Here is a 23,942-nt window from a genome sequence, read left to right as displayed (position 1 = left end):
AAAATGTGGATTCAGCCTATTCCTCATACACTTCCAAGTTTTCTATTGCGTGACCAAGGTGTGTACAAATCTACACAGGGGAAGTAAGACAGGAATAAGTGACTTAACTCTGTTGGTCTGGTATGAGGTAAAGAGGGAAAAAAAAGACTTACACCTTCTGTTGTGTGTGTGTTTGTTTTTTGTTTTCCTTCTGCTTGGTCTTCCCTCGGTGCCAGCCCGTTATTGGTGGGCTGATTTCTGTCGCTCATCTTTCAAGGCCAGTTCTTTCAAGGCCACTAACAGTAACAGTGGATCGTAATTTTACAGACTGGAACACAGGTACTCTTTTAGAGTCCTAGAGTTTCTGAGACAAGGTTTGTCCTGTTTCTTCCGCGGGGAGTCTTTGGAGACTTCATGGTATACAATAAACAGGCCCTAAATTCACGGAGGCGAGGGTTCAAACGTCAGAAGTTCCTTTACATACACAGTGCCCTGACCGGAAAAACATACCCTAGCGCGGCTGGGGCTACATTTAATCCACGCTGCTGACAGCCCGCGCGCCGACGGGGATGGACTTCTGCACGCTGGGGAGGACTGGCGTGCGCACTGAGAAGGGGGGGCCAAGGGCTGGGGGAGGAGATCGGAAGGGGAGAGGTAATCCCCGGCGTTTTGAGCATCCCCTTTTTAGAAAGACTGAGTCTCTCCCGGGACAGCTGCTGCGGTCACACCACAAACTTAAAAGCCGGCCTCCCGCTCCGAGCGTGCCTTTCCTCGCCACCCTCGCCTCCCCTCAGCTCCAGCTGGTGCCTGGCTCCGCGCCGCTCCGGCAGGGCGCTTGGGGGTCAGCAGCGCCCCCTGCCTCCCGGCCAGTCCTCTGTGGCCGCAGCCTCCTCGCTCCACCAGGGCCGCCCGCGGCTCCGCGGCTCAGCTAGCGCTGCCGCTCAGAGGAGGTCGCGCCGGTGTCCCGGGTCGCCGCCTCGCTCGCGCACCTCCTGCATCCTCTTCCTCTCTTCCTGAAGAGACAGCGGGCACCGAGGGAGGGAGAGAAGAGGTCGCGGCAGGTAAGGCAGGTTTCGGGTCACCTGCTGCTCCTGTGGGAGGGTGCTCTGGGGACCGCGGTGTTCAGTAGGGGATGACTGGATTCGGGGGTGGCCGAGGGTCTGAAGTGAGGATACCGAGTGGCTGGGAGATACGGAACACTATGGGACGGATAGAGCTCTCCGGAGCTGACAGGAGTGGGTCCGCCGGGGGCCAGACGGAGAATCCGGCGCTGAGACGTGGACGGTCCGGGCTCGCTGCACAGGGACAGCGTGGCGGCGGGCGCAGCCCCCACACTCGCCACCACCGCCGCAGTCTCCTCAGCCCGAGTCGGGCAAAAGTTTTCCTCCCGGACGCGCCCGGGAACTTCGCTCGTTCTCGTTCCCTCCGGGACGCTGGCGGCCGGGAGCGCTTCTGAACGTGCCCCCTGGCTCCCCCGGCTGCAGGTTCATTCGCAGACGCGTCGGTGGGGACCGTCTGAGGAGGACTTGACCTGGGGCGTCTGCGCCCTCCCTCGCTCCTTTTCCCGAGGCGTGGGGGAGGGGACGGGGAGACCGTGGCGGTTGTTTGTGTTGTGGTGCTTTTGGGGAGGGATGGGCGACGCCTTTTACCCTGTGAGGGAACGCTCCTTCTGACGGGAGCTTGCATCTTCCCAGACTCGGAGGGCAAAGTTGGAAGCAGACACCAGCCTCAGAGCTGGCTGACTGGGAAAGGCGGTTCTTGCCAAACGCACTCTTAAGGGAGCCGGGCATCCCCCGGTAGCCTCGCTGGGCTCCCTCAGAAAAGGCCCGGATTTGACTCCTGCCGGGAGTTTAACCCGCCTGATTTAACCCCGCGGGGTGTTCCGCAACCCCTCCCCACGCGCCCGGAGTTCATGCGTTAATGGTCCGCCCTGGAAGAGCCCCGGCAGTTTTCGGCATCACCTGATTCTCCTTCCCTCACGACCTAGTTCAACCTCGTGGGCTGAGTTGCTTTGCTTGCTTCCCGGCGCGCGGAGGGGACCTGACAGGAGAAGAAGGAGGCGCCGCGCTCCCGCGACTAGGCTGGACTCGAAGGGACTGGACCGGAGCCGCGTACCCAGCAGCTGCGGCCGCTGAGGTCCCCAATTTTAAGTTACCGAGACTGGAGTTAAATAGGCGAACTTTCCGCTGTTTAGCCCCAAGTGAAGCTGTAATGAAAGGCAAATGTCTCTACGAAGACTCTTCTTTCCCCACCAAAGCCCCTCCCATCCTTAGCCTGTCAGTGCCATTTGCCGGAGAAGGGGCGAGGGGACCGAAAGTCAAATTTAGCTGGAAAGATTCTCCTCCCGTGGGTGTGTGTTGAGGACGGTGTCCCTAACGGATGAAAAGGGTTGAGGGCGAGGTAGACTGGATGAGACCCCACTCCGGGGTCTGGGGCTGCTATTGTGTAACCATGGCAACCGCCGGGGCAAGAGCGGTCAGAGCCTTCCGGGTTCTGCACGTGGAAAGAAAAATGTGAAGGGTGGGGAAGGGAGAGAATCACATGTCATCACTCCTGTGTTGCCTTCGCTTCTCCTGCTGTTCTGAGCCAGACGGCTAGGAGGATGAGCAGGAAAGGTCTGGGTTGGGTGTGAGCAGCCCCAGCCAGCAGTTACTTTAACTCTGTCCCGCCTCAGAATCACTGAGGCCTGTTCTAGCAGTTAAAGCTGGCCAGAGAAGCCGTCGCTGATAGGCTACGAAGTGATGGTTCAGGTCAGGGAGATGGGAAAAGGCCTTGGCCTTTGGAAGAGAAAAGGCCAGGAAGTACAGGAAGGTGATGTGGGAAGAGATAAGAATAGGGTCAAGAGGTAGCTGAGAGACAATAAAAGGGTACTGATCTGGACTGCCAAAATTTCAAATGGAATTTGCCCATTTATGAAGTGGAAAACTGGTGGAAAAGGGAAGGGACAAACACATTGCATCCTAGGTATTTTGTACATTATCACCATTAATATTCTCAACAGCAGTACGTTTCATTTTTTTTTTTTTTGTACACACAATTTTATTAGGCTTTATATTATGTCAGTCAGCAACCTATATTGTGTGACTGCCATTGTCTGAAACCTCAGCAAGGTCTCTTGTCCCTTTATCCGGGTTCTATGATCAGATTTTTCTCCCTCTCAGCCAGTAATTAAAGTATTGCATTTAAGGGCTTCCCAAGTGGCGCTAGTTGGTAAAGAACCCGCCTGCTAATGCGGGAATTGTGAGAGGAGGGTTCGATCCCTGGGTCTGGAAGATGCCCTGGAGGAGGATGTGGCAACCCACTCCAGTATTCTTGTCTGAAGAATCCCCATGGTCAGAGAAGCCTGGAGGGTTACAGTCTGTAGGGTCGCAAAGAGTCTGACACGACTGAAGCAACTTGGCACGCATTGCATTTAAGGTGTAGGTCAAAAATGTGATGCTTTGGAAAGGTGCTACATTAAGCCATGAACTCGCCATGTTTAGTTAGTTTTTCTTTTTAAAGAAAAGAAACAGAGTTAGAAATGTGGGGTGTCCCATTTTGGTTTTTTCAATTTTAAGAAAAATTATAATTCTTAAAAATGGTATTGGTGGTTAAGGGAGTAAACAAAGCAGTCACTTTCCTTTTAGAGATGAGAACAATGAGATGTGAAGGTGTTAGCTGCTCTGTTCAAATGTAAGCTAGTAAGAGGTGGAGCTGAGACTGGAATTGTTTTACCTGGATGTAGGTCACCTTTTAAGAACTTCAGGCAGCTTTCCATGACGCCACTTAAGGGACCTTTCTAAGATCAGTTTGATGCAGTATCTGTATATTATAATTTACAGGGGGAAAACCCCAACAATTTAAATGGGATTCAGGGTTGAAGATGGGTATGGGCCACAACAAGTGTGTAGAACAAGAATCTTATGTACATGATATTAATAATTTATATTTATACAGGTCACTGTGCCTTATGGGGAATTATTTAATAATGTTTATATAGGAAAAACAGAACAAAAAGAAACATTTTATCAAATAGTAACCCTTTGGCTATGTTGAGAAAATTCTCTGAGGTTAATGAAGTTTTCCTTAGTCTACTTACTGCCTTCACAACCTGATACCTACAAACTTACTTCATATTTTGGCACCACCATTTCACCTTTGTGTCTGTGGCCCATTTGCTTGCAAGAAATAATCATTTGACTCCTGTTACCCTCCTGCTGACTCTCTGAGAGGGGAGATTAAGGGAAAATGCCTGGCAATGCAAAATGTTTTGAAATTTTCAGAGAATTATAACCAACACCAGTAGAAACTAAGGGTAAAAGATAAAGAAATAATTATGTATCTTTTCTTTTGCCTTTTTGCAGACTTTGTACTTAGTCTTAGATAATTTGCTCTATAATTTTGCATGGGAAAATTATACACAAAGCTAAACTGTGTTTTCAATCTCCTTTGTGTGTGGAGGGAGCTGGTAAGGGTGGGAGTGGGAATTATTTTTGGTGTCAGGGAGGGTCTGGAATATAAACAATTACAAAGGCAGAGGAAGCACATGTACTGTTTCCAGTGACAGGCTAACACATTAAATATAGGTTTGAACTTGAGTCACCAGGCTGAATTACTCTCACGTCCTTTCCAAAACTAGGAAATATATTGTTTGGAGTTGGAGTTAAATTAAAACTATATGTTTCATGGTGCTCAGGTCTTATTCCTCATACTGTGGTCTTTTTGCATTGCATGGGTATTTGTAAACTATCAAAAGGTTTATCACAGACCTGAAAGTTATCTGTAGATGTCCTCTGGAATTGGCAGATATCTCTGTTGCCCTCTGTTTGTTTTCTGCTTGGACAGAGTTACTGGGTTAAGTCATCCCCATTTTTATTATTTAGAACATCAACTTATCAATCTCAAGGGGAAAACATTCTAATTGGTGGTGATTTAATGAATATTAGTATGTCTTCAGATTGTTTGTTACAACTTCATTATGGAAAAGAAATGTGACTGAACTTTACTGTTCTGTTTGGGAGACATAATAATTTGATGATACATGTTTTTTGGATAGAATTCTTGTCAATTAATAAATGATTTATTTAATAAACATGAGTAACCATAGCTCTGTTTGAAAAGCTATTCTTTTTATATGTACCTGGACCTATATAGATAACCTAAGTAAAGTATTAATAAATATTTCAAGACTTGATAACATATTCCTTGAAGGAAAAAGAAACATTCATATTTGTGAAATAAGTAGTAATAACAGTAATAATGACTGACCATGGGAAAAATTTGTTAATCCCACACCTTGTTACCTCAAAACTTAGTTAAAAAATACTTCTTTACTCTAGGAAATCTTGGCCAGAATTCCTTTTTATTATTATATCTTCATCCTTCATTCCTTAGGAATTTATAATTCCTAACTGGATCAAAAGGACCTGGAAGTTAGGATTTGTCTTCTCTAACTTTTTATAACTTTAGGTTAGTACAATGCTAAACATATTTAGATACTAACAAATATTGAAATATAATTAATTATCAAGCAGTTAATAAAATGATTTTGAATCACTTTGTCCCCTATAAAAGATCAGCTTAAAGATCTTTGGTTTTATACTTGACTTTCTCTGAGATTTTAGAAAGGAGAGTTTTGCTTTTTATGAGTTTTAACCTTTAATAGAAAAAAAAAGTTGAGATGTGGAGTGTTTTATCGTAATGCATAACATATAGGAGCAGTGTAATGATCATGTGAAATAGGGTTTATAAAAATACTTAGTAAAAGGTTGCATATTACAAAAAGTTATTTTCTTTTTGAATTTATTATATTTTTTAGAAGGATCCAATTAAGAAATGAGAATCTGCATCATCTGTGTCCACCTTATTTCACCTTAACTTTAAGTCGCTTTTGCTGTTTAGTTACTAAGTTGTGCCTGACTCTTTGTGATTCTACGGACTGTAGTCCGCCAGGCTTCTCTGTCCATGGGATTTCTCAGGCAAGAACACTGGAGTGGGTTGCTGTTTCCTTCTCCAGGGCTCTTACTGACTCAGGGATCGAACCCACGTCTCCTGCCTTGGCAGGTGGATTCTTTACTGCTAAACCACCAGGGAAGCCTAAGAAATATAAAGCTAAAGCAAATTCACTGCAAACAAGAAATGCACTGATAAGAGACTGCAACACATTGAAATTATTTTGAAATTTAAGTAATAATAATGAGGTATACTTAAATTATTAGACATTTACAAATATAAATTATTCAAGACAATGTTTCAAAAAGTTGGAATATGTAATAAGATAGATTGTTCATATTTAAATTTTAAATGATTTTGGTGACTTTTAATTTATAATCATTAATATTTGATCTTTTATCTCCATGTAAATAATAATGTTTAATTATTTCTAATATTTATGAACCAGGACTTCTTTAACCAACCTTCTAATCTTTTGCTGGTAAATTTAGACAGTTTGCTCATTCTTTTGCCATGCTCAGTAAGCCACACATATTACCCTCCTATAAAAATAAGTAGAATTAAAATTCTACCATAAAATAAGTAGAATTAAATGATCAAGTATTCACAGAAGAGTTTGTGTTTCTCTAAATCTGTTATCCATTTAAATATATGGGGTCTTCTGCTTCAGAAATTAGAAATGACGTACTTTATGTCCCTTGTTTCTTCTATAGGGCATTTAACATAATACTATAACTTCAATATTTTATGTTGTAACTTCAACATCTCAAGTATGTTCTAGTAAATCATAGGAAAATGGGAACACTTGGTGCATTTTTCTAATGAATTATTAAGCATTATTAAATGGGGCCATAACTACTAAGAACAAAGTCAAGTAAAACAAGTCTAGATTACTGAGCAGAAGAAATATAGTATTACTACTTTCAGGGAAAATAAATAAAATTGTATAGATATAGAGAGGTGATATTATTAGTCTACCATCAGGTAAATGTCTATTTTCCTGTACTAATTATGTACTTTTTTTTTATTATAGTATTATATTTGGTCCAGAAATATATAGCTGGTCCAGAGCCTATATAGCTGGTACCTAGTAACTGAGTTAAATATATATAGTTTCAAGCATTAGATTAGCAGAAATTAGACGAATACAATTTCTCAGTAGAAATATTGTCTGGAGTTATGTTAGTGAAGAGACAGAGAAATAGTATAGTCTAAGTTTTTAACATCAGCATGTATGAACTGCATAAAAGCAATGTCCAGAAAAAAAGTACCCTCTTAAGTTAAATAGTTCTATAGAAGCCTTTAAAAAAAAAAAAAAAGACATATTGACAGCTGAACATGTGCCTAATGACTTTCTAATCTCAAATTATACCTAAATAATCTAGTTTTCTTTGATGGAATGTATAAAATCAGTGTGAGGCTTTTACTTCTTTTTTGTTTTCTCTCCTTCTAAAGCCCAGTCCACAAATATGACATTCAGGCATTTCTTGCATTTTGGTATTTGCTATTGTTGCTTTCAGATAAATATTTGCTGTTTATATCTGAAATAATTGTTCTATGAAAGAAAGAAGTGTGTTCTAAGGTAAAAAATGAATACTTTTTTTTTTTTTTTTACTTGGAGGAGCACTTTTAATCTTGAAATGTAACACTTCATTTCAAAGAACTATTTGGAACCCTCAAAATTCTCAGTTTACTTACGGTACTAAATACAAGGTCAGTAGAAGTTGACAGTAATTTGCGTTTTCTTGTTGAAATGGGGTGTACATCTAAAAGAACTTTTATTTTATATTAATGATTTCATTACAGATACACATTCACAATCATTACTGAAAAATCAGTAAATACAGATAAACATAAAGTAAGAAAATGTAATAAAAAGTTATCCATAAATCCACTACACATAAATATATATGTTAATTCTTAGGTTAAACATGAAATTTATTTTTAAAATAAATGTTATATGTGACAGCTAGGGCCTAGATCTCATTTTCTAGGATTACTGTCCCATAAAAGGAACCAGGGATCCTCAGAGAAATGGCTGATTCTAGGACTGGGGCAGGAAATGTATGTGAGCCTGGATCATCTTTTGCCAAAAAATAAACAAGTTTCCCAAACACACACATACACTCACCATACCAAATGTGCACAATGATAGGGGTATGTCAAAGAGATCTAGGAACCAGCTGAAAAATTTCCCAATGGCCAACACTAGAATAATTTAAGCAAAATAAGTAAACTATTATTGATTATAACCCAAGGTATAAAATATGTATCCATGAGACCATGCTAATATAAATGAGTGATGAATAAATAAAGGAGAAGAGACAAATACTCCATCCAGTTGAACTTCAAACACTTTATGCAGGTATCTGGCCCTCAAGGAAGGGGAACATATAACTCCTTACTTCTGAAATGAGCTGTGCATGGTTACTTCCTCCAAAGAGTACTCAGCATGGAAAGGAAGGGAAAGAGTACTTTACAGTAAACAAGGCGAGCAGAGACTGTCTCAGGCAAGTGCTCAGGGTCAACCTCAACAGTCCTAAAGCATATTGGTAGTATGTGCCTTTGATATGAAGGATGAAAGGAATACTCCCCCTCTCAACCTCTCCCTTAATATGTTCTATAACCCCAATAAAACCATGAGAAAACATCAGACAAATTCCAAAAGAGGGGCAGTCTACAATATATTTGACCAGCATTCCTCACACCAGTCAAGATCATAAAAAACCAAAGTAAGTCTGAGAAACTGTTATAAGCAAGAAGAAGTCAGAGAGACATGAACTAAATGTAATGTGGTGTTCTGGGTGAGACCCATGGAAAGAAAAAGAACATTAGATAAATACTAAAAAAATCAGAATAGACTTGGACTTTAGGTAATAACAAAATGTCAATATTGATTTTATTCATTATAACAAATGTCCATTCTATCTATCGTAGATTTAAAAATAATAGGGAAAACTGGATGTGGGTTCTAAGGAAACTTTCTGTACTGTCTTTTCAGTTTTTGTGCATCTAAAACCATTCTGAAAAATAACATCTGTTTGTAAAAATTATACTTGAAAGCATATAGATTGACCATGGTGAGAAACTATATAAAAGGTGAACCATTCTCTGGTCAGAAAGGTTAATGTTGTTCAATTAAATGCTTACTTTATTCCCCTAGTTCAAGGTGGAACTATTCTACTGTTTTTTTCCTGTTGATGCTAAGTATAATAGATCTCATCATAATAAATGCATATTTTGAAGTGTTCTTGTAATTACTTATTTTTCAAAATAAAATATATTACTTGGATTAATAAAAAATTTTACATCACCATTGTGATCGGTTCTTGTGCAAAGAAAGCTATGTATCAGTAATGTTCTATAAATCAGCCTTAAATATTAAAAGAGAGGGCACACTGTTTTCACACTTTAGTCTTTGCTATTTTATCGATATTGACAAGATCCATATTCTGTGCCAGATGTCTTCAGTTCTACATGATGGTTATGCTTTCAAATTGTTGCCAAAAAAGGCTCAGTGACTATGTTCTTGTTTCTCTTCTTTGAATCTCAAGGACATCTACTACATTAAATATATTAAAGATTATTCCATATCAAATGTTATAGGTATAATACACATATCATTGCTTATTTTAAAAATTAAAAATTTACCTAAGGAGTCTTTTATATCCCTTCAAATTCATAGAAATTAAGACTCATATATGTTCCAGAAATGTAGATATGTGTTGCCATTTCCATTTTTATCTGTGTGTGTCTTTTCAATTCTTTCCCTCACTTTACGTATATACTTTCTATTATAAAACTCACATTATTCCTTCTATTCTCTGTGTTACAAATGGTTGCATATGTTTTGAAAGTCCAAGGATTTTTTTTTTTCTTCCCTTTTAGTAAGTTTTCTTGCTTATGTGCTTAGTCACTCAGTCATGTCTTGATTCTTTATGACCCCATGGACTATAACCCCCCAGGCTCCTCTGTCCATGGGATTTTCCAGGCAAGAATACTGGAGTGGTTTGCTATTTTCTGCTCCTGGGGATCTTCCCAACCCAGGGATCAAACCTGTGTCTCCTGCATTGGCAGGCTAATTCTTTACCACTGTGCCACCTGGGAAATCTCTTGCTTATAGTTGGACTAAAAGTCCTGTCATTTCACCTTTATACATGCTGATGTCTTATTTTTTATTATCTCATATTTATAATTATTTAATAATTACCTGACTGTGCTTTATAGTCAACTTTCTGTTGAATTTGTGCTCTACTGTGGCAGTGGTTGAAAAGTTTAAACATACTTTTTTTATTTGTCTTGTTTTTAGTTTGTATGAATCATAGCACACAAAGAAACACATTTCAAGAAGTTGTTTGGGAAAAATCATGGAATCCAGTCCCAGAATATGTGGCTAAAGGGCCTTTTTTTTTTAGTGATACCCCACTGAACTTCCATAGATTCAGGGACAATGTCTGAAAAAGACCCAGATCAAATATGACTAGTGTGTTCTGGGCTTCCATTGGAATCTTAGGTACAAGGTTTTCATTTTTGTTACATGGAAGGATTGAATGCAATTTTTTAAAAGAGAGATCCTGCCTATGGTAATTCAACTCATTCTGAAAGAAGAATGCAGAAATACAAATTCTGACCAAAACCTTTAGAAATGGTTTGCATAATTTGCATAATAGAGATGTGAAATTTATGCTTTTGCATGGACTATCATTGACTCCTTTTTTACTTCCTATCAATGTATTTTCAAGTAATTGATGACTTATGAATACATAATTATAACTAAGGTACTATTTTCAAAAAATCTTTTCAGATGAAAATAATCATCTCAAATCTCATCAATTGTGAGGTCTGACTCTCCTTATCAGAAGACAGGTTTTTAAAACAGTTGTGAAATTGTATACTTACTAACTTTATCCTTCACATATATTCTGATTCAAAATTCACTCTTTTGGCCACACTAGCCTCCGTCTTATAGCTTCAAATATTTCCTTATCATGATCAAATTGGGGTGTTAAGTTGCTTTCCAAGCAGTTTGGTAGAAGGTCGAAGTAGCCAGACTGTTCTATCTGTAAAAGTATTTGCATGATGAAATAGTGTAAGGTGAGTTATGTATAATTACAAAGTAGAAAATTAGTATAAGTCAAATTATTGTATCAACTTATGAAGGCTTTTATCACCTGTAAAGTAGCTGTTCAAAAGCATTTGTACTGGATATACAGATGAGGGGATAACATTTCCCTTTCTTTGACTTGATTCACATTTCTCAGCGCCGTGGGGATTGTTGTCTTAGACTACACTGTGATGAATTTTGGCAGAGAGTCTTCATTGTTCAGGTTTTTAAAAGGGCAAGTTTTTGGCAGAAGTAGCTTACATAGAAGAGGAATGCTGTGCTTACACATGTGCACTCAATAGACCCTTCAGAGAGCTTGGGCTGAGATCCTGGGATTCCTTACTTCACCCTACTCCAAGTCTCTGGATGTTGATTGCTTAGAGCTCTTTTGTTTTGTCATTATCACATAGGCCTTTTCACATTCCAGAAAATGGTAGTTTTGATCCATATTTCAAAACTTTTTAGAGTACAAGAAATGGTCACTCATATCCTGTGCAGTTCACTTGCGACATTAAAAATAAGAATTGCATTCAGATCTGCTTTTCCTTAATATTTATAAAACATGTAACCATCATCTTCATGATGGTCACCAATCATTCTTTTTATATTTTTGTAACCTTTGGTTATTTCTGATAATCGGAAATGACAATTTTGACTTTCTCTTTTTTCCATTACTTTATTTTATACAAACAGGGTTTAAAAGTGTGCTTTATGTGGGTGATATATTAAGATGAGCAAAAACAAAAAAGTCTTGTAAATTCCCTGAATTAATAAAGAGGACAGACTAGCATCAACCACATGGGCTTACAGTTTCTCTACTCTTTCCTCTTGGGACTTTGAGCTGATTTCTTCTTTTACTTGGATAGTTTTGCCTCTTACTACCATCACTTCTCCTGGCCCCAAACCAGTGCCCACTCCCCTAGGTACCCTCATGTACGGCCATTGAATCTTGCTTGAAAAAGTGCTTTTCACTTAAATTCTGCCCTCCTGTCTGTACTATCTTTTTCAGTTCCGATAACTATTTCTCTCTTACTTGGACTAAGTTTCTCAAGAATAAGGACCAAGTAGTTGCTACCTTGATATTTTTCTCCATACTTCCATGCGTATCACCAAGTCTTTTATGTAATAAGTACACAATCTCTAATACTTGAATATAAATTATTCTATTCAGAACCCCTTTTTTGTTTTTCCTCTTATAACTAATTTAGATGTATAATTCCTCATGAAGTTATTTTCACACACACATTCCTTCGTTGTAAAAAGGTTATTTCAGTTATTTCACATATTCATATTACTCTTGATGCCTTTCCATCTTGAATTCCCTTTTCATCTTTTCTTTAATTCAAGAAGTATTTATTGAGTGCCTGCTATATGCTATACGAGTCACTGACAAAATACAGGTGAGAAACCATGGCTGCAGCCCTGAAGTAGGTGACTATAATTCATTATCATCAAGGGTCAAATCAAATCTTATGATATTAAATCCAAAAAACAAACAGTCCTATTCATAGTCTTGGCCTTTTCTCTCTGCAGCCTTTTTTTAAATGATGTCATCCTCTCACCTTAACCTCTTTTATCTTTATGGAGATTATGCTCAGAGCATTATCTCCATCCCTGACTTCTCTCCCAGGTCCCAGGTACATTACCACACCACTACAACCCCTGTGGGTTAGTCTTCATTGCTCTACATTATGTGTAAAAAGGAGATCACTCTGAAAACTGAAAGAGTCTTTAATTAGTGGAACTTTAAACTGAGGCTTTCAAGTGTGGGGGAACATGTGGTGCTGTGGTTAAGGTTATGCCCTGTGGAAGCAGACAGCTTGGATTCAGATCCTAGTTCTGTCACCTCTGAACTGTGTGATTAGACAAGTTACTTGACCTTTTTATGTCCATTTCCCATCTTTTAACTTGGGTTATTAAAGCACTAATCTCATAGGGTTATTGCAAGATATAAATGGGTTAATATAGGACAATCAAATGTTGTATTATACTGTGTTATCTTTCCATTATCCTTACAAGATGATGCAAATTACATATAGATCAGATTCTCACACATCTCCACACTGTTCTGCTGCCTTGTTCCTTATCTGCTGGATTCCATTAATCTCATTCAGAAAAAGGTCCTTTTGTGACCTCCTTCAGGTATATTCCTGGATAAGAGAATGACATTTTAGGATTGACTATTACCATGTCCTTCTGCACAATAGTGTGTTTAAAGAAACATCATTTGGGGCATACTGTGACTGACTATGCTATAGGGATGTGAAGGAGAATCCAGGGCAAAGGAACCCTTTCATACTAGCTGTCACAGAAGCAGCAGCTGCTTGTAGAAGCTAAACAGCAAACAATATAATCCTTTGGTGCCCCATCTAAATTTCCAGGTTTATTTTGTAGCAGTTCACCATTCCTTAGCCATCTACTACTGGATTTATAACACTGCACATTCCTTGAAGTGCTCCATTCCCAAATAAACAACACAGATTTGTTCAACAGCCTTCATATCCCCCTGCTTCTGACTTTTTTTAACTCAGTACACAGATATTTCTTTAGCCCTCCAATGTGGGCCTTCTAAGGAGGACTTCTAAGGTTATTCTAATGCCCTGCCCTCAGCTTCCTTCCCCTGTTTGATCACTACCTTGTCCCTGTACCTCTGCTAACCAGTTATTGCACTTGAAACTTCTTATTAAATGCTCTCACTACTTTGTGATTTCAGAATATTCTATTTCAGTCCCGTTTATAAGGAGTGAAAGAAAACAGAATGACCTAATTCACTCTCCATCCACTAGAGGATTTGGAAATTGGCCCAGTGACAGTCTCTTGTAGTGCAGGCTCATGCCCGAGGACTGGACTAGACCCTGTACCGGTGCTGAACTTGCTGCCATGGTCTAGCTACCAAGAGGTCCCTGGATTCTTGCTCTTTAAAGGTTGAGCTTCAGGGGATCTTGAAGGAACCTGTAGTATAGCACTTATGAAATAAAGTTGCCCAAGAGAAGCATCTTCCAAGGTGTAAGTTTAGGAAGAATCCAGAGACAAATGGGTAGCTCCTGCATCTACGTATAAGCAATCTAACATGCAAGGAAAACCTTTGTCTCAGGTTGATGCATCTTCTTGGCCCTTCTCTGAAATATAACTAGTGGAAGCAGCAAGTATGTTAATCAATGATATTTTCCAGAAATTGAACTTAAAGGTCACTTCAGCTTCTGAGCAAGTGGAAGTGAAACTGAATAATGTTCTAGTTATTTTATGGGAAAATACTTTTCTAATGCTGTTTTTGGTATTGTTTCAGATTAGTCTATTCCCATAGTTGGCTTATGAATGTTCATCAATATATTTTATATAATTAATAAATTATTTTCTACTACTTTAATTATGAACCTTATATATATCATATTAATAACTATATGTAAGACCCTATTTCTACTTCACAGAAAATGAAATGCTTCAGAGATAGGATAAATAAGATTTACTTGAAATAATTTCTAAATATTTTCTAAATAATTAAAAAGCCTCTCACAGTGCTAATCCCAGGAATGTAAAGTGATTTCCTATAGTTGCAAATAGATAGATGTAAATCAATGTAAAATGTTTCAAATATATATTAATATATATATATCTTCAGTGTGTGGCATTTTCTATTCCATGAATCTTAAGGATAATTTTATTAGAGCAAATTAAAAGAAGGAAAAAATTTTAAGAACTAGAGCCCAGAGTCAATTTAGTTTGTTTGTTCTGGTTTTATAAATTCACTCTTACTTCTGTTGGCTTTATTACTTTAGTAAGTAAATATTTATAAATCTCCTGGCTTGTTTCTTGATGAAATTTTAAGTAAGGAAGATAATTTACATTAGTTTTCTAAGTATTTTGCTGGGGCAAGGGAGTTCCATTTTCAAATGATTCCTTTTAGGTGTTTATGAGGACTAGCCAGGCTAATAGTGGTTTTCTGAGTAGTTTCAGGGTCATTAAAAAAGTGTGACCAGGGCCAAAGTAACACCTGTTCCAGGTCTGTAGTTCAGGACTGAAGACAGAGAAGGTGGAACAATCTAGGGGTTCTCATGTATGTTCTTCTTTGGGGGCCCTGTAATTCCTGGGTTGTGCCTGATGGCTCTCTCCTCTTGCTCTTTCACTGGTTCCCCTTTCTCTTCCTCCCACTTACTGCCTTTTGCCCACAGTTCTGTTCTTTTCTGTCTACAGACTTTTCTCCCTGATCCATTCACTCTCCTCATTTCTGTTATTATTTAGATGAGAAAGACACATAAATTATTAACCGTGACCTCTCTCATGGTATTGATCCCTCTGCCAGTGCTTTTTCCAATAGACTCTAGTCTAAGGCAATTAATCATCCATTTAATAAGCAGTTTAAATTCTTACTATGATCTCATCATGTACTTTCTTCCAATGTAGTTGTGATTTTTGTACACACAAATGATCTTGTGGTGGAAAGGCAGCACAGTTTGGAGTCACAATTTACTATCTGGGAACACTTGTTATTTAAGTCTATCAGTCTTGTTTTACTCATATATTGAAGTGGGGTAAATGACAGCTCTGTATACAAAACACATGTGAGTATTAATTGAGAAAATATAAGTAAATTTCTCCTAGTGCCTGACACCATGGCTATTTAATATATCAACACTGATAGTTTTATTTCTTCTCACTAATATACATTAAGCATATTTGGTTAAAAAAAGCTTTGAAATGTCAGGGTACAGACTTTGGGTTTTATACTGGAGGCACATGGGAGCCACTGAAAGTTTTTGAACCATGAAATAACCCAAGAATTAGTATTTTAGGAAGATGAGCCTAGGAATAATTTACAGGGAGACCAATTAAGAGACACTTTGTAGATAAAATAAGGGCTGGACTAACACAATGGTGTTGAGAATAGAAATAAGGGTGTTAGAGAAATACAGGGCTATCATATCAGACTTTTACTGTTTGTTATTTGTGTATTTCATGATTTTTCCCTGTTATATAGTCAAAGAACTATTATTATAATGTGAACTTTGCTCTCAGCCTGACTCAGAACTATTTTATATTCCTCTCAGAACATAGATGTATTAACATCTATGCAACAAGTAACATCTTACCACATATAAAGTCTGAGGTCAGACTTGATCCCAGCAGGATATAAAATATCTCATGAATTTTTTTCCTGCTAAAGGAAGTTTTAAGTATTTCAGGTTAAGAAAATAATCCTTAGATATAGAGGATGGAGAGACTGTGTAGAGAGCAACTTTCAAGCAGATATCACAGAACTGGAAAGAAAAACCAATGAAAATCTCAGCTAAATATTTAGTTTGTAAAATAAAAGTGCTTTCTTATTTTTTTTTCATGTATGTTTAACATTTAACATCCAGTATTTCTCATGCTGTTCATCCTTTTATCTTTTTTTAAAAAATTGTCTTGATACTTTGCTATATTTCAAAAACTAATGCAAACTCACATTCTTCCTCCAATTAACAATTCAAAAAACATAAATAAGTTCAGTAACTTATTCTCCCCATCGCACATATTTGTATTTTATAATAAATTATTTTAATTTAAAATTCATTTTATACCTCTGGCAAATCACCAGCTCCTAGGGTGAAGATGTATAACCATATCTGGTTCATTCTCCTTGACATCTAGCATAGCAATCAGTCTTTGTGGATTTGTAATTACAAGTGAAAAAATAAAATCAAGAAGAGCTGTGAGAGTTGAAAATAAGATCCTGAGTCAGCATTGGCAAACTGTTATTTTGTTTAAATAAATAATTAATTAGATGCTTTGGTTATTCTTTTTCAGTTTTAGTTAAATCCGGGATCATAGAACGATTATCCTTCTCTCAATCAAAAACATGTAAAATAATTCTCACAGATAGCAGTTGTTGTTTAATTTAAAAAATGTTTAAGTGACAAATGAACCTTCTGTACCATTAAGATAATAACCTATGGAAATGGTCTAGGTCCTCTATTTTGCATCTTACTATCAGTTTATTTTGACTTTAGATTACCTGCATTCAAAAGAATGTTAAGGACAAAAATTACTATATGAAAGTAGCAGACAACCTATTAGTTTAAGAAATAGTGCTCCTAAAGTTCAGTTGTACATTCTAAGTAAATATATTGAATTTGTGTTTATCCGATATGGTATTTTGGCATTTCTCTAACATGGGTATATTTTATTAAAACTTATTTAAGAAAACTAGTACCTGAGGACTTTTGTTTTGTTTGTTTGAATTCCAACCTAGGAAATAGAGTGTAAGCCTGATAAATCATCAGTATTCAGATACCTATTTTGAAATTCCTATTATTAAAAATATATAAATAATATAACAATTTTTGTTTCATAGACTCGTGACATTTCAGAATTAAAAAAAACAACCTAATTGAATATCTAGTCCATCTTCTTAATTTTACAGAGAGGACTGAGGATGAAGTAATGTGAGTTCTTCCTCCCCTCCCTCTCTCTCTTCCTTCCTTAAACATGAAAGAACAGCTTCTATATTCACAGATTGGAGCTGAATGTTTGGAGAGAAATGGCCCCAGGCTTGAGTAATTCATGATCCATGTAAATAAGACACTAGTTGTAGTGTGTTCATAGGCACACAATTGAGTCATCACAAAACTGAGATTATAACTGAAGTCTTGTCCCTCCTAAAAGGGCAGACATGCTACTTTTCACTAATGCGACAGATGATTTAGAAAAATTTAATGCATGCTGTGAGAACTGTTGACACTTATACCCAGACAAAGTGATGGCTGCTAGTAACATAATGATGACCATTTCTGAAATAATACATTATTTTTCTCATCTGATAATCAAAAACTCTGCTCTGGTTATGATCATCGATGCTACACAGCTGCTCTTGACCTGATCTCTTTCTAGTTTAGTTATTAAAAAAGGGTACATTTACAAATGTGTACCTTACATTACTACTACAGAATTTTTAATTTAGAGATCTATGAATACACACTCATATATACATATATATGCATATATCTGAAGGAGAGAAAATGTGTTATCCTCCCAAAATGCCTTTTTAGCATAAGGGTTATCTCACTAGTTTTTGGAGAGACAACAGCTGTAGGAGAAGCTTTGAAAATCTTGTAGAAGCTACCCTTTTGTAAAAGCAATTAATATTTATGAAGGAAATCTCCATTTGTAAGGGTTTTTACTACTCTGTAAAAGATGATGCTATGAAAGTGCTGCACTCAATATGCCAGCAAATTTGGAAAACTCAGCAGTGGCCACAGGACTGGAAAAGGTCAGTTTTCATTCCAGTCCAAAAGAAAGGCAATGCCAAAGAATGCTCAAACTACTGCACAATTTCACACTTTAATAAAGTAATGCTCAAAATTCTCCAAGCCAGGCTTCAGCAATACGTGAACTGTGAACTTCCAGATGTTCAAGCTGCTTTTAGAAAAGGCAGAGGAACCAGAGATCAAATTGCCAACATCCGCTGGATCATGGCAAAAGCAAGAGAGTTCCAGAAAAACATCTATTTCTGCTTTATTGACTATGCCAAAGCCTTTGACTGTGTGGATCACAATAAACTGTCGAAAATTCTGAGAGATGGGAATACCAGACCACCTGTTCTGCCTCTTGATAAACCTGTATGCAGGTCAGGAAGCAACAGTTAGAATTGGACATGGAACAACAGACTGGTTCCAAATAGGAAAAGGAGTATGTCAAGGCTGTATATTGTCACCCTGCTTATTTAACTTATATGCAGAGTGCCTCATGAGAAACGCTGGGCTGGAGGAAGCACAAGTTGGAATCAAGATTACCGGGAGAAATAGCAATAACCTTAGATATGCAGATGACAACACCCTTATGGCAGAAAGTGAAGAAGAACTAAAGAGCCTCTTGATGAAAGTGAAAGAGGAGAGTGCAAAAGTTGGCTTAAAGCTCAACATTCAGAAAACTAAGATTATGACATCTGGTCCCATCATTTCATGGCAAATAGATGGGGAAACAGTGGAAACAGTGGCTGCCTTTGTTTTTCTGGGCTCCAAAATCACTGCAGATGGTGATTGCAGCCATGAAATTAAAAGACGCTTACTCCTTGGAAGGAAAGTTATGACCAACCTAGATAGCATATTCAAAAGCAGAGACATTACTTTGTCCACAAAGGTCCATCTAGTCAAGGCTATGGTTTTTCCAGTGGTCATGTATGGATGTGAGAGTTGGACTATAAAGAAAGCTGAGCACCGAAGTATTGATGCTTTTGAACTGTGGTGTTGGAGAAGACTCTTGAGAGTCCCTTGGACTGCAAGGAGATCCAACCAGTCCATTCTAAATGAGATCAGTTCTGGGTGTTCATTGGTAGGACTGATGTTGAAGCTGAAACTCCAATACTTTGGCTACCTGATGCGAAGAGCTGACTCACTTGAAAAGACCCTGATGCTGGGAAAGATTGAAGGCAGGAGGAGAAGGGGACAACAGAGGATGATTGGATGGCATCACCGACTCAGTGAACATGGGTTTGGGTGAACTCCGGGAGTTGGTGATGGACAGGGAGGACTGGCGTGCTGCGTTTCACGGCGTCACGAAGAGTCGTACACAACTGAGTGAATGAACTGAACTGGACCATCTTATGACTGAATCTCAAACTCCTTGCTGCAGAAGGCCCCGACTTAAATCTATGTAACAATACCTTTGTTTACTGTGCTTTACCTGGTGGCCTCCCCATAGATGGCTCCCCAGTGCCCTTTATCTTTCTTCTGTCATTAGTTGAAGAAAGTATTTAAGGTGTGACCTTGGCCTGTTCTGTTGTGTTACCTCAATTTTCCTGGATATCTTCCATGTATACAGGAGGTGTGCATGTTCTTAAACTTGTTTTTCTCCTGTTAGTCTTTTTATTACAGGGGAAGGGGACCATCTCAGCCAAGAACCTAACCAAATAAATTGCACTCCACTGTCTGCATTGTGCTTCTGAGTGAGTTTGTTTCCCAGAATGTGTGGCTACAACACTAATACTTATTATCATCATGATGAAAACATGGTGATCAAGATAAATTCCTGCCTTCATCAATTTCAAGGGAGGATGTTACAAAAGGAAAGTTTGAGTTAGCATGTGCTTTCATGTTCTTTATTGTCATAAAAACTACTTTATGCAAGAAAGTAGGATATGCATCTTCTGCCTCAGTGGTCTGATTCTTTCTTATCATGTTTTTAAAAATATATTTAATAACTCCAAAACTTTATTGTCACTTTATGTCTTATCTTCTAACATGTTAATCATATAATATATATATATATGCACATATACACATAAAATTGTATCCTATATAGACTATCAGATCAGATCAGATCAGATCAGTCGCTCAGTTGTGTCCGACTCTTTGTGACCCCATGAATCACAGCACGCCAGGCCTCCCTGTCCATCACCAACTCCCGGAGTTCACTCAGACTCACGTCCATCGAGTCAGTGATGCCATCCAGCCATCTCATCCTCTGTCGTCCCCTTCTCCTCCTGCCCCCAATCCCTCCCAGCATCAGAGTCTTTTTCAGTGAGTCAACTCTTCACATGAGGTGGCCAAAGTACTGGAGTTTCAGCTTTAGCATCATTCCTTCCAAAGAAATCCCAGGGCTGATCTCCTTCAGAATGGACTGGTTGGATCTCCTTGCAGTCTAAGGGACTCTCAAGAGTCTTCTCCAACACCACAGTTCAAAAGCATCAATTCTTCGGCGCTCAGCCTTCTTCACAGTCCAACTCTGACATCCATTCATGACCACAGGAAATATAATGATATATATATATATATATATATATATATATATATATACTATAACCACATATAGTGTGTATATATATATATATATATAAAACATACTAAAGGAGTAACATGTTGCATGATAGACATACATGCATATATATATAATAATAAAAAGACTAACAGAAGAAAAACAAGTTTAATAACATGCATACCTCCTGTATACATGGACGATATCTAGGAAAATTGAGGTAACTCAACAGAACAGGCCAAGGTCACACCTTAAATACTTTCTTAAACTAATGACAGAAGAAAGATAAAGGGCACTGGGGAGCCACCTATGGGGAGGTCATCAGGTAAAGCCCAAGATGGGGTCCTGCTTTCAAGATGGAGCCTGTTCTGTCTGCTTCCTCCTTCATTCCCCACTCTTGATGCTCTTAACTCATAGTATGAGCACCACTCATAGGCATATATTGCACCCTGGCTCTCTGACCGTCAATTTGGGAGAACAACGCAGTCCTTTGGGTTACAAAGTTCATAAAACATTGTAAAATTCAGGGTCCACAAAGCAGAACTATCAAGGCAACTGTAACAATGGTTAATATAGTTTTCCACCAATCACCCTTCACCCAAGATAGGACCGAAGTCCAGAAAGGAATGTTTTCATTTGATGTTGCTTTTACCTGATTTTTCATGTCATCTAAAGCAGCTGATACATTGCCAGATAAATCAGGAATATATACACAACATCCAACCTTAATTATAGCACAGTTCCCTTTTTGAGCGGCTGTGAGCATGTCCAAGGCCATTCTATTTTGAATTACCACTTTTTTCATTAGGATTTGTTCTTCATTTAAGGCTTGGATGGCTTTAGCACTATCTAGGAAGACCTGTTTTGTGTAATTTTTCAAGGATTCTAATTTAATCATAGTATCTGTTGTGCCTGTAGAAGGTATGAATAAGGCAGCAATATACTCATACCATTGAAACACAGACCTTGTCCACCTAGCATGTAAATAAGGTAGATTTACCAGGGCTTGTTGTAGGTTAGGCTTTTGTTACTTCTATGAAACTGGTGTTTACATCAAACATAACCCCATGACTCAAGTCTGTTGACTCTAGGTCTGGCTTACCGAGAGCAGGGAGAGATTATGATTGACAAGAGAAAGGAAAGTCTCTTTTTGTCATCCCAGAAAAGAGCAGAGTGGTTTAAAATCTTGGCAGAGCAGTGACACCCACCAAGGAAGTCCATCCATCACAGAGGCATAGCCCCACATAACCAGCAGTTAGAGGTGTTGTGGAAGCCCGCGTAGGAATGTGCCCATGCAATGAAAACATTTTCCTAAGGTGAAACAGAAGTTAATTCAAAATCACGTTGATGAGGCCAAGCAGCAGGAGTTGATTATTCAGCTTCATCCTGAAGGGGCTCGTCCAGGATCTTCTTTTCCTTCTTAAGGATGATCTTAATCTCTCGAGGGTTAGTGGGGTCCCTCTGCACAGTCCACTAAGTGTTTTCTGGGTCTGCGTGGTATATTCTCTTCACCTTCATGTGGTGGATCCAGGGAATGACACCTGCAACTTTAACTGCCATAGAGCTGGTAAGAACAACAGTATATGGACCCTTCCAATGTAGAGCCAAGGAGTTGTGTTTCCAGTCCTTGACCACACCTGATCCCCAGGCACAAATTCGTGAATCTGTTCTCCAAGGGGGAATGGCACCCTTTCTTGTACAAACTTAGTTACCTGATTTATTACCTTACCCAGTTGTTCCATCTGCTGTGAAATCTCCTCTCCCCTTACCTGAGGCAAATTGGTTGACATCTGTTTTATTATGGGAGGGGGCCTCCCATTCACAATTTCGTACGGAGAAGAGCCATGGTACCATGGGGTCATCCTGAGTCTGAGCAGAGCCGTCGGAAACAAGTCCACCCAGGAGCAGTCAGTCTCTATGATCCAGTTGGAGAGTGTCTCTTTAAGTGTCTGGTTGGTTCCTGCCACCATCCCAGAACTCTGGTGCCTATATACTGTATGTAATTTCCACTTGATGTTTAAAGTTTTGCTTACTTATGCTGAATCAGCTATGAAAGCCAGACCATTGTCTGATCCAGTGCTGGTAGGAAATCCAAATCTGGGAACTATCTCCCTAAGCAGGCACCGGGCTACTTCTGATGCTCTTTCAGGCCGGGTAGGAAAAGCTTCTACCCATCCTGAGAACATACATACCATGACCAGCAGGTAGTGGTGATGTCGGTGAGGTTTCATTCTGTTGAAATCCACTTCCAGGTGTTGAATGGGCAGCATGCCTTTTAGCTGAATCCCCGGAGATTTCTGTCTGTGCTGAGAGGCAGCTTTGACCTGTGAGCAGGCAGTGCAGTCCTGAGATTCTGTCCTGCATAGGGACGAGAGGCGGGGAACCAAGAAATATTTTCGAATTAGCTCTTCCAGTTTGTCATGGCCTAGGAAGGTCACTTGTGTTTGGCTTATCAGAGTGGGTGCCAGCTCCTCCAGTACCAATAATTTACCACTTGTCAATTCCCACCATCCCTTTTCAGTCTTGATGGCCCCTTCTGCTTTGAGTAGTTGGTTTCAGAGTTCAGTGTATTTTGGAGAGTCCAGCGTTAGCTCAGGCAGCTCCACCAATATGAGAGCTTTAATAAGCCCTCACTGGTCACCCCCAAGCCCTCAGCTGCCTGTTTAGCGGTCTTACCTGCCAATCTGTTTCCCCAAGCCCAGGGGGTATCCTCTTTTTGATATCCTCAGCAGTGTATGACTGCAACCCTTTCTGGTTTCCAGGCAACATCTAATAGGGTCTTAATTTCTTCCTTATTTTTACTATCTTTTTCACTAGCTGTCAAAAGGCCTCTCTCCTTATACAGAGCCCTGTAGTGTGGCAAAAGCATACCTGGAGTCTGTGTAAATGTTTTGTCTTCTTACCTTTTGACAACTGGAGGGCCTGGATTAGAGCATATAGTTTGGCCCATTGAGTGGACGAGTGTGATGGGAGAGAGCTAGCCTCTACGATGGTTTCTTCCATGACTACTGCATATCCTGACAGTTGTTGTCCTTGTTTCACCAGGCTGGTGCCATTGGTGTACAGGACCAAATCTGGGTCCAGGATTGGCTGGTCTCTCGAGTCAGGTCTGCTGGCATATTTCCTTGCAATCATGTGAGGGCCCACCTCCTCTCACAGGAAGGAGAGTGACCAGATTCAGGGCCTGGCAAGGCTTAGT

The 23,942-nt window shown here is 39.2% G+C and overlaps 1 protein-coding gene and 1 pseudogene across 2 annotated transcripts in view; one reads left to right on the top strand and one right to left on the bottom strand.

Annotated features, from left to right (window-relative positions):
* The first annotated feature begins 518 nt into the window (after positions 1-518).
* Positions 519-23,942, top strand: part of SEMA3D (semaphorin 3D) — a 228,905-nt gene continuing 205,481 nt past the window's right edge. Inside the window, exon 1 of one of the 2 annotated variants that reach the window (XM_086397191.1) lies at positions 519-1,040. The gene's annotated coding sequence lies outside the window, so the exon portion shown is untranslated. The remainder of the gene's footprint in view (positions 1,041-23,942) is intronic. The other variant, XM_086397190.1, reaches the window with a different exon arrangement.
* LOC147374457 (uncharacterized) lies at positions 21,150-23,878 on the bottom strand (annotated as a pseudogene).

This window comes from Bos grunniens, chromosome 4, assembly GCF_055505025.1.
Source record: "Bos grunniens cultivar Pamir isolate PY7600 chromosome 4, Bosgru_T2T1.0, whole genome shotgun sequence".
Classification (NCBI taxonomy): Eukaryota; Metazoa; Chordata; class Mammalia; order Artiodactyla; family Bovidae; genus Bos; species Bos grunniens.
The sequence above is the reverse complement of the archived record's forward strand: the minus strand, read 5'-3'. Positions and strand labels throughout refer to the sequence as shown.